This window comes from Cryptotermes secundus, unplaced genomic scaffold, assembly GCF_002891405.2.
Source record: "Cryptotermes secundus unplaced genomic scaffold, Csec_1.0 scaffold1318, whole genome shotgun sequence".
In the NCBI taxonomy this organism is placed as follows: domain Eukaryota; kingdom Metazoa; phylum Arthropoda; class Insecta; order Blattodea; family Kalotermitidae; genus Cryptotermes; species Cryptotermes secundus.
Genome location: NW_019743671.1, coordinates 266,971 through 282,387, shown reverse-complemented (window position 1 = coordinate 282,387; position 15,417 = coordinate 266,971). Strand labels below are relative to the sequence as shown.

The 15,417-nt window shown below is 40.9% G+C and overlaps 1 long non-coding RNA gene across 2 annotated transcripts in view; it reads right to left on the bottom strand.

Moving 5' to 3' along the window:
- Nucleotides 1-420: 420 nt before the first annotated feature.
- LOC111874254 overlaps nt 421-15,417 on the bottom strand; it is a 137,674-nt gene continuing 122,677 nt past the window's right edge. For both annotated transcript variants that reach the window (XR_002844514.2, XR_004514079.1), the window contains exon 3: nt 421-492. This is a non-coding gene — a long non-coding RNA (uncharacterized LOC111874254). The remainder of the gene's footprint in view (nt 493-15,417) is intronic.

Here is a 15,417-nt window from a genome sequence, read left to right as displayed (position 1 = left end):
ATACTGGACAGAGTTCATCATAATCTGGGGTGTGTCTGATACACGTTTCTGAAACCGAATAACTTCGTCAAATGATTCTTACTGTTTCCTTAAAATTTTAGACGCAATAAACCCTCTAATACATTGAAAGTCCAATATATCCGAGACGAAAAACAAATATTTATTCCGGTGTATAAAATTGTTCAATAAAACTTCATTGGTTTTTATCCTAATACATGTATAATAATTTTTTGTTATGTTATAAATCAAGTAATTTGTAGTGCTGTAGTAAACATATAAACAAAAAGCTAAAATTGTGTGCGGACTCGGAAGCTTTTCGATATGAATCTCAATGCTTTTCATCAAATCAAATTGAATATTACAATAGCCCTCATTACTAGCTTTCGGACTGCATGCATATGCTCTCATTACACAGTCTTACCTTTTGGTGTTGACTTGAAATGTATCTAGAGTTGCGCCATTTCCTGTCCCACTCGCTCACGCTCCGACCTCCTGTAAAGCAACACAGCCTCATATGATATCCTCAATTCATTTGACACAGTTAGATTTTGTGGAGGGATCTGCGATTCATTTTCTTCAGTTCTTGTATAGTCTAAAGCAAGAACTGTCTTCTATTGCAGGGTTCGTGGGTTCGGATCCCACTCAGGGTATGAATGTTTGTGTGTGTATGCGTCTTTCTGTGTTTGTGTTGTCCTGTGTTTAGGTAGCGGCATTGCGACGGGTCAATCACTCATCCAAGGAGTCATACCGTCTGTGAAATAAGTAACTAAAACAATAAAGGAAAACATCGACACCCGTATAAGGGTATAAGAGGAAAGAATGAAATAAATTCGACTCCTTGGATAGGGGAACAGCCTGTCGCAAGACCACTACCTATACACAGGAAAAAAAGAAAAGAACGAACGTATACAGATATCCATGCCTCGAGTGGCATTACAACCCATGACTCCAGTGTTCGAGAGGTCGAAAAGGATCATGTCTTAGCCGGCACGGCCACTGCGATCGACGAGGTCTTACGTATGTATGTATATTGATAACGTTTAACATTTCATCTAAAGTTTGCATTTCTTCAATTACTCGTTACACCTCCGAAACGAGAGTCTTTTGTTGAGCGTAACATCAATTTGCGCCCGAAGCGATAAAGCCCTATTTTTGTTGCCAACAACTCTATTTGTGTTGCGGGCGAATTGGCGAAGTTTTCAGTGGGAATAACACTCTGATTCAAATCACGTGTTCGTGTATGGATGTGTAATATCGAACTGAATCTGCTGGAGAGCCCTAAAACTTCCTTCTGCCTATATTTCGGGAACGGTAGATCAGTAGGCCATGTTTTATATGACCGCCTTGTGATGTACTTTTACATGTTATTGTACTGGTCTGCTATTTATCATATACGATTCAAATAACACAGCGCCATCAGCACATTTAGCGTATCACAAATGAGAAGGCTGTAGCCATTGTTTTAAACTGCAGGGGTAATACAGAACAAGTTAAATGCCTACTTAGGATCTTACTCATCAGATATGTAGAGATTAGATTACTCTTACTTAGTGACGGAGCTGAGCCCTTCTGGAAGAGCCGCCAATTCTGCAGCTACTCAAGAACTTCCCAGCATTTTATGGAACCAGAAGGTTCATTACCGTGTTCACAAGAGCCCTCCACTGGTCCCTATCCTGAGCCAGATCAATCCAATCCATGCCATCCCACCCTACCTCTCTAAGATCCATTTTAATATTGTCCACACACATATACCTTGGTCTTCCCAGTGGTCTCTTCCCCTATGGCATTTCCACCAATATCCTATATGCATTCATTTTCTCTCCATTCGTGCTACATGCCCTGCCCACCTCATCCTCCTCGACTTGATAACTCTAATTAAAATTGGAGGAGAGTAGAGATTAGCTCGTTTAGGATTTAATTTTGTGGGGTAAGATTTAAATAATTCTTTACGGAACGCTATTGCGCAAACATAAAACTGTTTTAACGCGCATGGTTGCGTTCTTGAGAATTTATACGTGTTTTCTGATTAAGTGCTATTAACTATCCCCCGCGAATATCTGTTTATATTAATTTATTTATGGTGTGCTTAATGACGCTGTCCGTAGCTCAGACTGTAGCGTCGAAGGGCGGGATTAGTGGAAAAACAACCAACAAGATCTAAAAGTTTGTGACGAAGGAATATTTATAAATCTATTGTGTTTCTGGACATTATCCACCGTCCCGTTTTTGTATAAAAGACAGTGTTTCGGGGACTGGATTCTTTCTCCATCTTCAGGTGGAACCTACTCAGTTTACCCCAATCATTCTTTATCTCTTAACGATGGACAATGTCCAGAAACACACCAGTTATAAAAAGAAACAACCACATCCAGGGAAAATGACAGGTTCCTCATTTTATAATAATATAAGAATATACAGTATAATTATATTTTAATTATGTCTGTATCAGTTTAGGGCAAATATAATTATATACTTTTTTCAATTTAACTCTATATAAATTGACACAATTGGTCCTTTTGGGACAAAAGATCATTAAGAGAAGAAACATTTTCATGTCGCCTTTCGCCGATAATTATTCAAGTATCAGATCTCTTCTATCGTCCTCCTCACAAAGATGAGCATCATGTCACAAGGTTATCAACTTTGTAATAGAAAATTCTGGTCCAAATCAAAGACGCAGTCGATCAGAATTTCAATGGAAATATTGAATCCCGCACACAAAGAGATGGCTTCAACAAAAACCTCCAGACGCGAGTCATATGATTCATATATATATATAAATTCAATATCTTGTCCACTTGCTCACGAACTGAATTTTCAAGATAGTGCCTTCTTTACTGATAACAAAATTGGGACAAGCCTTCAAGCACCGCAGTTCATCCAGTAAGATTGTACGAAAGGATGGACTTAAGTCCTCTTAGGAAACATTACAGTGGTTCGATCGTTAAACGATTCGTCTGGAGAAACAAAGTGCTTTAAAAGTATACATACAAATATGAGCTAAAAAATGAAATAGTTATTTAGATGACTGCTGCAATAATTGAAGCTTTTCACTTATTTTAATTCTTTAAATGTTATAAACGAGATTTCTCGACGAGTTAAAGCAGAAATATTAATTTCAAATAACAATATCAATGAAAGTACTTCATTCTCTACTTTTTTGTTTATTCAAGTTACTTCCGACAATTCATCAATGGAGGTTTAAATGGACAGGGAAACTACAGACTAAGGAAAATTAGTAGGCATTTTTCGAAAATAAAATTCAGAATTAGAAAGGGTAACAACTTTGAAAAATTATGATGTTCTTCTGAGATTCACAGAAGTATTACTGGATAAATTTTATGATAAAAAACTAGGTAAAGTTACAAAAGTACATATTGAATTCCACTGAAATGTGGAATGAGCAAATTAAAATATAGAACTAAAATTACACTAATGTTAGAAAAAAATTGACGCACACTTTTCTTCAAAGGCGTTGAGATAGCTCAATCAGCATGACGGCTAGGCTTTGGGTTTGACGATTGCGGAATCGATATTCGATTTCTGGAAAGAGAAGACAATTCTTTCCTCTACTCAGCTTTAAGTCCCGATCTGAGGTCCACTCGCCCTTTTATACAAAGTGTACCTGGGTTCCTTTCACCGCAGGCAGAGCAGCCGCGCATGAGGCTGGCCAGTTACCTCCATCCAGTAATAATGTTAAAAATGCGTGGAGCTCTACCTCCACTCCTCTATAGGTCTTCATGAGGTGGTTATAAATTAAGCACATGCATGACTTCACTTTCGTGAGCCTTGAGGTTCTCACGGCCGTGATAATGAAGAGTGCAGTCTTCTCAGTTGTGACGTGGTATAGTTGAGTATAAGTTCACCGAAGTTTAGGAGGAGCCTACCGCCATCAGCTTTAGGGCCGAACAGTAACGGAAACAGAAAATATTCACTTAAATGCGATTTTCCAAGGATAGAATCAGTGGCAGGAATAGCCAATAGGAGACAGAGAAAAGCCAGGAGAAGGCACGTAAGGAAAGAGTGGCCCATGAAAGCGCCACTATACTCGTTACTCCTTAGTCCTAATTGTTCTCTTAGAGCTACAGTTCGGAAACTCGCTCCCTCTCTCTCCGTATTCGTACTGTTTAATGCTCGACTGTCCTCCACCCTGAAGACGGAGGCAGTAGGATTCTATGAAACGTTGGTAGCGATCTTCTTGACTATATGACGTCACATATTAGAATATACTTCTCACTAATCTGAGAATTTCAGATCTCGCAACGCTGCTTAAATTTTCGCCTAGCGCACAAATGGTTAGATTACACGCATATCACTTGTGCCGAAGAAGTTGCTGCTAGAGGCCGGCGGTACTCTTCGTCTCTGTTCTTCGAAAGTAATTATGAAGTTTGCATTCTTACAAATGAAGGGATAATTCCCAAACAGAATCTAGTGATACACGATCAGAATGGACGGAGGGACTACGATTCTCCAAAACTTAGATCTCGGGTTTATATCTTTCTCGGGGCATGGATATTTTTTGATAATTTCTTAGGGCGTGGATTCATCTAGCGCTTGAAAGTTCGATAATCTGAGATCACGGGATTATGTCTTTCTCGGGGCTTGAATGTTTGTTCATTTTTTCTACTAGCATGTGAGACTGTGGCTGGATTTGGCTCAGAATAGCGACCAGTAACGGCCCTTTAAACACCGAAATTGATCCTTAGGTTCGATAAGAAAGGGGGATTTCTTGACCAGCTGAGAGACCATCAGCTTCTTACGAAGAAATCTGTTCAACTTGGTTGTCCTTATGTATATGGTACTATTAGATCGAGCCGTAGCTCAAGCGGTTAGTCGCTGGCTTCCAACCACGGCGTCCCGGGTTCGATTTTGGGTCTGGACAAGTGGGATTTGTGGTGGGTAGAGTAGCGCTGGAGCAGGTTTTCTCTGAGGACTTCGGTTTCACCTGCCAATCTTCATTCCACCAATTGCTCCACAATCACCCTCACCTATCATCTGGGGCTGGTACAATAGGCCAGAATTACAAGGGTACAAGGGACTGTTTAACAGAAATAAGACCTAACTAACAAAGCAGCTTAGTGGAGGACAGCCCTTCTTGTGAATTTGTATTTGCTCAGCTAGTCAAGAAAACGAAAGTTCGCAGGAAGCCACCACTGGTTCCTATTCTGAACTACATTAATTCACTCCATATCCTATTTCATTAATATCCACTTTAATATTATTTTTCCACCTACATTGTGTTTTCCATGTGGTCTCATTCCTGCAAATTTTCTTTCCAAAGTATTTTTATTCGTTATTAAAACAAGAAATGCTGTTAAATAAAATGGGAAAAGAGAACAAGCAGAGAGAAGAAGATAAGATAGAGAGGGGGAAGTAGGTAGAGCTTACTCCGAGAAAATATATATTGTATATTCTTCCAATCGAAAGTAATAAATTGTAAGAAATCGAGTACAGATTTTTCCCTGAGTCTTTGAAACATGAGTCTCATCTGTATAATATTTAAAATTTCATTTCCTTATTCATAAAAACTACCTAGGTCCGCATTACAAAGAACATTTTGTTAATGAGGATTAGAGAAATAACAGCAATTTATTCTAAGAATCATATGAAAGACGTAAATACATCCTGTAAGCAATATGTAGAGATTTTTAACGTTCAAGCAAATGGGAGTGCTTTAGATGATATATATATACACTTATGTGGAAGAAACACGAGATGAAAAATTCTGTATTCTGGGATATAGCGCTGTCTAGTCTGTTGAAAGCCAGCCGACGTTTAGGAGGCATATCTTGCTTCCATCTTCAGGTTCGAAGAATAAGTCAGGCAAGAAACTAGTGTGAAGCATGTAGGAAGCAGAGCTTGCAGGGCAGTACTTTTAATTTCTCAAAAGAAAGTCACTCCAACGTGTTAGTACGAAAATGGAATATCGAAATAAATTATTCNAGCGCTGTCTAGTCTGTTGAAAGCCAGCCGACGTTTAGGAGGCATATCTTGCTTCCATCTTCAGGTTCGAAGAATAAGTCAGGCAAGAAACTAGTGTGAAGCGTGTAGGAAGCAGAGCTTGCAGGGCAGTATTTTTAATTTCTCAAAAGAAATAGTCACTCCGGTGTGTTAGTACGAAAATGGAATATCGAAATAAATTATTATTCTGGATTAGAGGCTCTTAAATAATCCCACTGGAGTAGCCTAGGAAGAAGGACGGAGAAACAAACTGTGAATGTGTTATACCATCAGCGATATTTTTGAAAGCATTCATGTTCCTTGTGAGACAGCCTCGCTTGTATCTCGCGTTCAGAAGATAAACCGATGTGTGGTCTTAGCCTCGGGTCCCTAGAGGGGGGATGAGCTTAAGGATACACGCTGTGAGAGTAAACAGCAACTGCAATGAGTGCTGCTATAGGGCAGGTCTTTTGATAGAGTGAGCCAGTTCCTACACAGTTGAGAAGCTACGAGTCGCTTTCATCTCCTCAAAGAAAATAATTCAAGCTATTGGTTGCGCAACCTGTGTAACTCGATTAATGGTACCAAGCAGGTTGCCCTAAGTGGTAACATTTCTGACTTATTTCTGGAAGTGCTCGGTTCGAATTTCGGTCGCGATATCACTTATCCTATTCAGTATTCAGTATAGAAGGGGTGGGTTTCCCCATGCAACGCGACTAATAGTCTATTGTACGTCCCCCTTTAATTTCTACTGTCGTCATACCCTACCGATACTGGTGCCCACTATGTCCCCTTTCTGCCAGCGAGGTCGGCCCTCTACTGGCAGTAGTACCCGATAACTCTCCCACGGCTAAAAGTCTCTCCCGGAGGACATGTTCCCTGAAATTTTCCGCCCTTTAAAATTCCACGACCTCCGCCGGGTTTGAACCCGCGTACCTTGATTCATGAGGTGGGAATAGAAATGAGTACCAGGAATATTCTTATGGGGTACAAGGCGGCCGGTGCCTAAGGCTGACAACCTTACCGCCACCTGTGAGCTGATTGTCTAGATAATGTGGTACCTTCAACGTCTCACAACTCTATGGGCCTCCGTGGCCTGTTACAGGCATAGCTTTTACATTTTTGCGGTTAAATACATTTCCGATAGGCTGATCTCAAGGATCTGATTTCATGAAAGAAGACCAAGTCTTTTTAAAATCATTATACAAAAAGACATATGGACGACCAGAAATACATGTTCTGAATAGTTGGAACCAGTGACGTAAAGTTTCCTTACCGAATTGTACGTGTATCAGAGCTTTAGGCATTTCGTATGACCTAGTTGCCATGGTAACTGGTTGGCTGAAGTTGATGTGAAAAGTTTTCTTGTTAACAAATCCTCATATATCGCATTTCCTTGCCGCTATATGAAATATGTGCCGAGCACATTGGCCGCGCTGTCTAAGGCATGAACTGTCTTCGTCCACTCCAACACTGGGATCGTGTGTTCGAATCCCACTCGAAGCATCGATGTCTGTGTGCGTTTATTCTGTGTAGGCAACGGTCTTGCGAAGGGCTGATCCCCCGTCAAAGACGTCCTACCGACTGTCTATAAGATGAACATACAGAATAAAACGGCGTTTCATGGATGCCATATGCTCAAGTGGTAGCAACAAGAATTAATAACAAGAAAAATGAAACGTCAGTGAAGTTTCAATATATGGCTCACGGCCCCATTGCGGTTTCGCGGTAACTCCTAAGAAAACTAAGAGTAAGGGTGTAGACTGGATTGATTTATTTCACGGCAGGGATTAGTGGCAGGCTTTTGTGAATAAGGTAATGGGCCCTTGGGTTAAGCAAAAGGCGGGAAATATTTGGACCAGCTGAAAGACTCTGAGTTTCTCAAGAAGGATTCTGCTATGGCTTAAATAACAAAAATGGATGGATGAAACTTAATTGTTTGACGACGCTGTATTAACTGCAGCAGTCATTTAATATCAACAAAAATGATATGGTAATGAATGGCGAACTAGAAAAGACTGCACAGGAAACGGTAGCTGCCTATTTCCTGATACAATCTACATACTGGCCTGGAGAGACTGAGGAAATCCATGGAAGCCTCAGTCTGAGTAATCAATAACCCGACCAAGTTAGAGCCAAGTATCTCTCGGATAGAAGTTAAAATCGCTTGAGCAAGCAACTCGACCGCAGTCTTGCCTTGCTATGTAAGCATCCAAGGGTTCGGGACACGCATGAAGCCCCAAAGATGTGATAACGTTCTCCCTGGTCGCAGCACACCTCGGGGGGCAGCAATGGAGGGATGATGACCACCGGTGCGGACACCGAAGGAACTCGAAAAAAACTTAATCCAGTGACAATTTGTGCATCACGAACCACACATGAAGTAACCCGGAACTGAGCCCATGGCTCTTGAATACTTTAATAAGTTAATAATAACGTGAACATAAAAGAAAAATTATCCCTGTGCTTAGTTACTATCTAAGCACTATGCCATGGAGATATGGGGCAGTGGAGGTAGAGCTCCGCCATTCTTGAACTCGTCATTAGATGGAGGCGAGTAATCAGCCTCTCTCCAGGTCCGCTTTACACACGGAGAAATCTCCCCCTCCCCTTATCAATAATAATAATAATAATAATAAATATAACATTAAGTAATCGCATAACTTCATGAAAGAAAAACTAAGATCCTTTAGTGAACTTAATTTTCGGCGTCTTGTGGAATACGTTCCATCTCCTACATTTGTCCGGCTGTTGATACAAGGAAGCGAATTAAACAAAATTCTTTGGATGAAGTTACAAAATTTTGATTTGCCTGTCTTGAAACGGAATTGGGTATTTCTGTGAAGATAGAGACTAGGCTACCGTCTTGATGACTGGGGAAACGGGGGTTCATCTCATGGGAGAGATAGGGGTTACTCTCCTTTCCACTGCATCCATATCAGCTCTAAGGTTCACCCAACCACCTGTCTAATGGGTAGATACAGGGGCAGAGCTTAGATGGAAATATGGAAGGTCGGAAGGATATATGAATTGAAGGGTGGGTGGAAGGAGGGATGGATGAGCAGAAGGAACAATGGATTAAAAGAAGGAGGGTGGACAAAAGGATTGATGAACGGATGACTGGATGAGTAGAAGGATGGATTGACTGAAGGGTGGATGGACGGAAGGATGAATGGATTGAAGGGTGGGTAGACCGAAGGGTGGATGGACGGAAGGATGGATTGACTGAAGGGTGGATGGACGGAAGGATGAATGGATTGAAGGGTGGATGGATTGAAGGGTGGGTAGACTGAAGGGTGAATGAACGGAAGGATGGATTGACTGAAGGGTGGATGGACGGAAGGATGAATGGATTGAAGGGTGGATGGTCGAAAGGATGGATGGACTGAAGGATGAGTAGACTGAAGGGTGGATGGACGGAAGGATGGATTGACTGAAGGGTGAATGGACGGAAGGATGAGTAGACTGAAGGGTGGATGGACGGAAGGATGGATGAGCGGAAAGATGGGCGGGCAAGCGGAAGGAAAGACAGACAGATAAGTGTATATAGAGATATGGGTAGAACATTGACAGGCAGACTGTTCGTTCTTTGGTTAGGTAGGCAAGTAAGTATTACACAATACGAGCCATAAGTGTCTCAGAAAGTCTGCGCCTATTTCAGATTCTTCCAGGAAATCCCGGTGAAGCCATGTAACGGTGTATGTTATGAAGAGGAATTATTGCGTTCAAAGAATCTGTAATATGATGTCAAGAGATTTCATCAGAAACCTGGAAGTTAGTAGGGATACCCTCCACTTTTTCGACTAGAATGTTCTTTGGGAACTCTCAACCCACCCCCCCAACCCGTGGTAAATGGGTTACTAATCGAACTAAAAATAGGGTTGGACAAACCATACTCAATAACAATAATGATCACTGGCTTTACAGTGGCAAAAACGTCTATTGTCTTTCAATAAATCCCTCAAAAAACATATCTTCAATCTACAGTTCTTGCTTCGGAACATAATGAACATATGGCAAAAAGCAGAGAAGCGAGGCGGGGAAATCACATAATGAAGAACTTTATTGTTTTCACTTTTAGCTCCCGTAAATATTCCCCTGCTTCTTCCAACTACCTCAGTCTGGGATTTCCGCTCTCCTTCTACATTCTAATTAGTTCCAAAATCTGTTTTAACCACTTTTGTTACCAAGAAATATCGCGGTGATTAAATTCAAGACACGNCAATAATAATAATAAATAATAATAACATTTTTCGAAAATATTTAACAGTACTCAGACGTTAAAAAATGTCTCTTGTCTTACAATTTGAATTAATATTAAAAATCGGCTCATTTATATGTGCTTACGGAGGGCGCCAGAAAAATATACCACGGCCTCCATTGCACCCGGAGCGCCGCGTTGGACAGGGCTGATCTAGACAATAGTCAAAGCTTGTCTGTCCGTCTCTCTCAAACGTTGCATCGCAGAAAAAAAAATGCTAAACAAAAAGATCGTCTTGCTGAGACAGTCCTGAGAATATTGTGACTTTTCTGCTACATGCAGCGGTTCGAGTCAAGGACAGTTTCTTCCTCCATTACTTCCTCTGTCAGGAAATTATTTGGATCGCGAGAACAACAGGATCATGAGATCGTGACAAATATTGGGTTATAATAACAATTGCGTCGTGACAACAATGGGATAACGACGCCAATAAGTAAGTAAAAGTCTATGTTCTGCATTAACTGTCGTAATGTGTGGCGGTTACACAAGATTATTTTACGTTTACTAATCTCTGAAGTTACAGAGAAAATGTTTCCGCATGGAAACACTATTAGCGCATTAACATTAAAATGGAATTTATGCAAGTGGATTGTGAGGGTGCGGAATGGATTAAATTTGTTCAATGTAGATTAAAATGAGGGTGTATTTTTGAACAGGGAAATTAATTGTTGGTTCCCATAACGGTGGTTATTTTCTTGACCAGTTAAACTTCTGTTACCCAGTCTCCACTTATTAAGGAACAGAACCACGTCTTCGATTTCCATAGCAAAGGGTTCAACTTGCCAGAATAATCTGAATTCAGAGGTCCAGTTCCATTTTCCCTCTCATTACGTCGCTGAGGGCGAAGTGAAGAGAATAATGAGCAAGTCCGCCCCATGTTTGAGGTTATGTCCTGCCCCGCAAACCGCTCACTGCGCTTTGTCACCGCCAGTTGGCACTGTCCACTGCAACGCTTTTGGTTGTTCCTATAGTGGCTCGTCTCTACATAAGGCAGCTACGAATATACTCGCAGGGGGTTCCCGCAATATAATAGCGGGACACGTGCGATGTACTCCGTACACGAATTTATTTTGTGCATTTTTTTTGGTGCGTGGAATAAATAAACTTCGTTTGAAACAAAAAGTGTGCCTAACTGTTCTTTTCATTGTTACTGGGGTGGGACTACGTCTCTTGTACTGCGGCCACTTCTGGCCTATTGTACCAGCCCCAGATGATAGGTGAGGGTGATTGTGGAACAATTGGTGGAATGAAGATTGGCAGGGGAAACTGAAGTATTCGGAGAAAACCTGCCCCAACGCCACTTTGTCCACCACAAATCCCACTTGACGAGACCCGGGATCGAACCCGGGCCGCCGCGGTGGCAAGCCAGCGAATAACCGTTTGAGCTATGGCGCGGCCGTGCCTAACGGTTTAGAATAGCTGCATAGCTCTGGATTCGCATTCGGAAGGTCTTCTCTTCGAATCTCGGTTGGGACACTACTTATCCTGGCTCAATATATCATGTATATGCTCTGTCCCTCGAGAAAAATTGCCGGGATAGTAACCCCATTAGGGAAACACGCTTCCCTTCTAATCCTTCACAATTCACCATCTCCTATCCTCGTGCCTTTCTACGCCATACAGTCTTGCTAGTGAGAGCACAGTAAAGTAGCCCACAAAATAAAAAAAAATATATGATAAAAATCTTTGAGTCCTGTTTTGATTATAATTTACGAATTTGCAATATTTGAGAAATAAATAGAATCGCCACCGAAAAGCTGATTATTAGCTTCTCAAGAACGCTGCTCGATAGATTTAATTTATTAGAGGAGGGACCAGTCGTATTGTAGAGGACGAAACCGTGGAACTATGTAGGTGTATGGATTCTAATCTTGAAGGAAAAGCTCAAAACACAGTGAAAATTTAGATGATTCTAATAAATACATTGGAGAGTGGAATATGTACATAAAAACAGATAATACAGCAGTTAGCACTCACCTCCATCTAGTACCGAGAATAGGAATTTATGAAGTTGAATCTACATTCCCATAAGCTCTCATGATGTGTAGCTTAATTAATCAAAACCAATATTTCCTTAATCGAAAGATGTCAGTCAAAGACACTACGTATGATTACTAACGCCCCATGGTATGTTTCCAATATAACACTCCATGAAGACCTGAAAGTGCCGCTAGTGAAGGAAGTCATAACAGGGAAAAGCACAAGATACCCCAACAAAACAGAAGGACATGAGAACGTACTAATTCAACCGTTGCTGGAACCGCACACTGGACGAAGACTAAAAAGGAATTGGCCAGCCGACCTGAGAGAGGGTTAACGAGGACTTATCTCTGGATAAGCCCTCTCTACGTCACGAAGAATACTACAGCAAATTAGCTTATAGAATCAAATGTAATTCTGACTGCTAATTTTATGTAAATAAAAAAATTAATCAAAGGAACAGCTTTGCGTGTGGCAAATGGAACAGAATTCGTCCTATATATAGAGAGAGATATGAAAAGACCAATTCTTGGATTAGAGTAGGTGGAAATAGGTTTTAAAATGCTAAAGCCCAACTTCAATAATAATAATAATAATACTAATAATAATAATAATAATAATAATAAACTCCAAATATTTCATGAATATATTCTTTTCCCAGTTTTTGTGTGTTTCGTTCTCCGCTTTCTCTCCAATGTCTGATCCTGCAACCATCAATTTTCGGATGTTTCCTCTAATTCCAGTAGTTAATTGTAAAGACTCAGATGAAAAGAGAAAGGAAGAAGTATGCTTATGGAAACAGTAAAGAATAAAGGAATAAACCTAAGATGTAAAATAAAAAGGAATAAGAAACAGCATAGTAACTGGGGAGAGAAACAAAGAAGGAATGGAAGTCAGGAAAGGGAAGAGAGAACAAACAAGAAAATAAAGAAAGACAAATTTTGAAGAATATGCGTTCACAACCAACAGGTTCTCGCAGGCATGAATATAGTTACGGCCTCCTCAAAGGTGTCTACGCGCGTTAAAAGCGTAAAGCGCGACCAAGTACTGTTACTGCGTTTCTCCCCTTCATGAAACAAGATTTTAAACTCTCCTTCCAACAGCAGACGGCCTTAGCTGTCCGATTTTACAGAACACAAACTACATTGTCGTGTTCGACAAGATCTCTTAATTATCAGATATAGGTTCTCTCATGTTCGCAGCATTCTATGCCTCACTAATCCGAGCTGCAGTGTTAGTTAAATCCATTTGATACGACTAAACTTTGGGGTGGAAGTTATAAGAGTAAGTTTGTATAATATTAGTTTGCATGTCTGACACCAGTGGTTTCTAACGATCCCTAGGGGGCTTCAAGGGCACTACAGATAAATATTATAACATCACCTTCAGGAGAATTTTGATATAAAGCATGATTATGAAAGTATTTAATATTTACTCAAAATTTAAATTAAAATCTAAGTCTTTGAAACGTAGAGGTATCTGCGTGTATCACCAGCACTAAAATGTAAGGTAAAGATGGTAAAGTCATTTCCTGTGTTTAACTAATGAAGCACTACGCCATGAAGACGTATGGGGGAGTGAATGTATAAATCCACGTTTTCTTAACCTTGGCACTAGTTTGAGGTAGTGATCAGCTTTATGCTCCGGCCGCTTTACCCTATGGGAAAGTGTCCCCATCGCATAGGAGGCTGGGGGACCCCCAGAGCCAAGTCGGAAGCTCCGAAGAAGATAAAATTCTTGACCCTACCCGGACTCGTACACCGACCCCTCGGTTTTCCAGCCCGTAGCCAGTCACTATACATACTGCGCTATCCCGGCTCCCTTCACCTGCATTAGCATTAAGAAATATCTTAATTTTAACATCAGATCATGTATCGTATCATTCTCCCAGTGAACATCGATTAATTCCATAAGAGAATTAAAGAACTGATTTGTGTAATGGAGACAGGGTGTTTACCGTGATGATTACCTTTCACAGAGTAATGGTGATTGTGTTCAACTAGAAATGGAATTAAAATACAATCAGTCCCACTGTAGCTAGAGACCGTGCTCTATGTTCTGCTCAACCTCCAAATAAATAAATATCGAGTGATCACAGCAACTCCAAAAGGACTATAACTTTACACGGCAGAAGGTATTTCGTACCCTGATCATACAAATACAAGGAGGTGGGCAGGGCATGTAGCATGAATGGGGGCGAAGAGAAATGCATATAGGATATTGGTGGGAAAGCCGGAAGGAAAGAGACCACTGGGAAGACCAAGGCATAGGTGGGTGGACAATAGTAAAATATATTTTATAAAGATAGCATGGTATAGTACGAATTGGATTGATCTGGCTCAGGATAGAGATCAGTGGAGGGCTCTTGTGAACACGATAATGAACCTTCGGGTTCCATAAAATGCTAGGAAATTCTTGAGTAGCTGCAGATTTGGCTTCTCCTCAAGAAGGGCTCAGCTCCATAAGTAAGATCATGCAAATATGTATGCCGGCGGTAGCGCAGCTGCTGGTAGGGTTCACCTTGTCGAACAGGAAGGGGCTGAAGACCGAATTGAACTGAGTCTCAGGCAATTTCAAAGCCCGTAATGTTGAAGGACATTGTCATAATCTACATGAATATACGGTCACAATTTTAGTGACTATAGAAAGAGATTGGACTATTAATCTTGTACTTTTGTTTCCCAAATTTCGAGCTACTTCTCTTCGGTCATTCGCCCGATGAATTTGGCGACCCAGTTACATGTTGAATCCAGGGTTGCTGGTCAGGGTCCCTTTAACTTCCGCTTATGTTTTAGCAGACCTTCCAGACCAAGCAGATCGTTATTAAGGTCCGAGAGTGTAATTTTGCTTGTCGATATCCTGCACGCCGAAGCTATAGAGGCAGTAAAGTTGCGTGCTGGTTTATTGGCTTCTTCCCTCGGGTTAATTTGGATTATAGGTGGAATTAATTCAGAGGCCAGGCTTTGAAATCGCTCCCAAGCTGTGAATTTCTCAACCGGGTCGGAAAGATTCCTAGTTCTAACATGATCCAGTAAGTGGAAAACGACTGGTAGATGACCTCAACCCAGAATGTTCGAGACAATGACTTCTGATAGCCGAACATTCTTCTACATAACAATACCACTTCCCGCTGGAGAGTAATGAGCGAAAAATTGTGATGCTGAGATTTCCTACTGATTTATATGCAAGCAATTTAGTAGTTTTTTGGGAGCTACGCTATTCCAAAATGGATATTT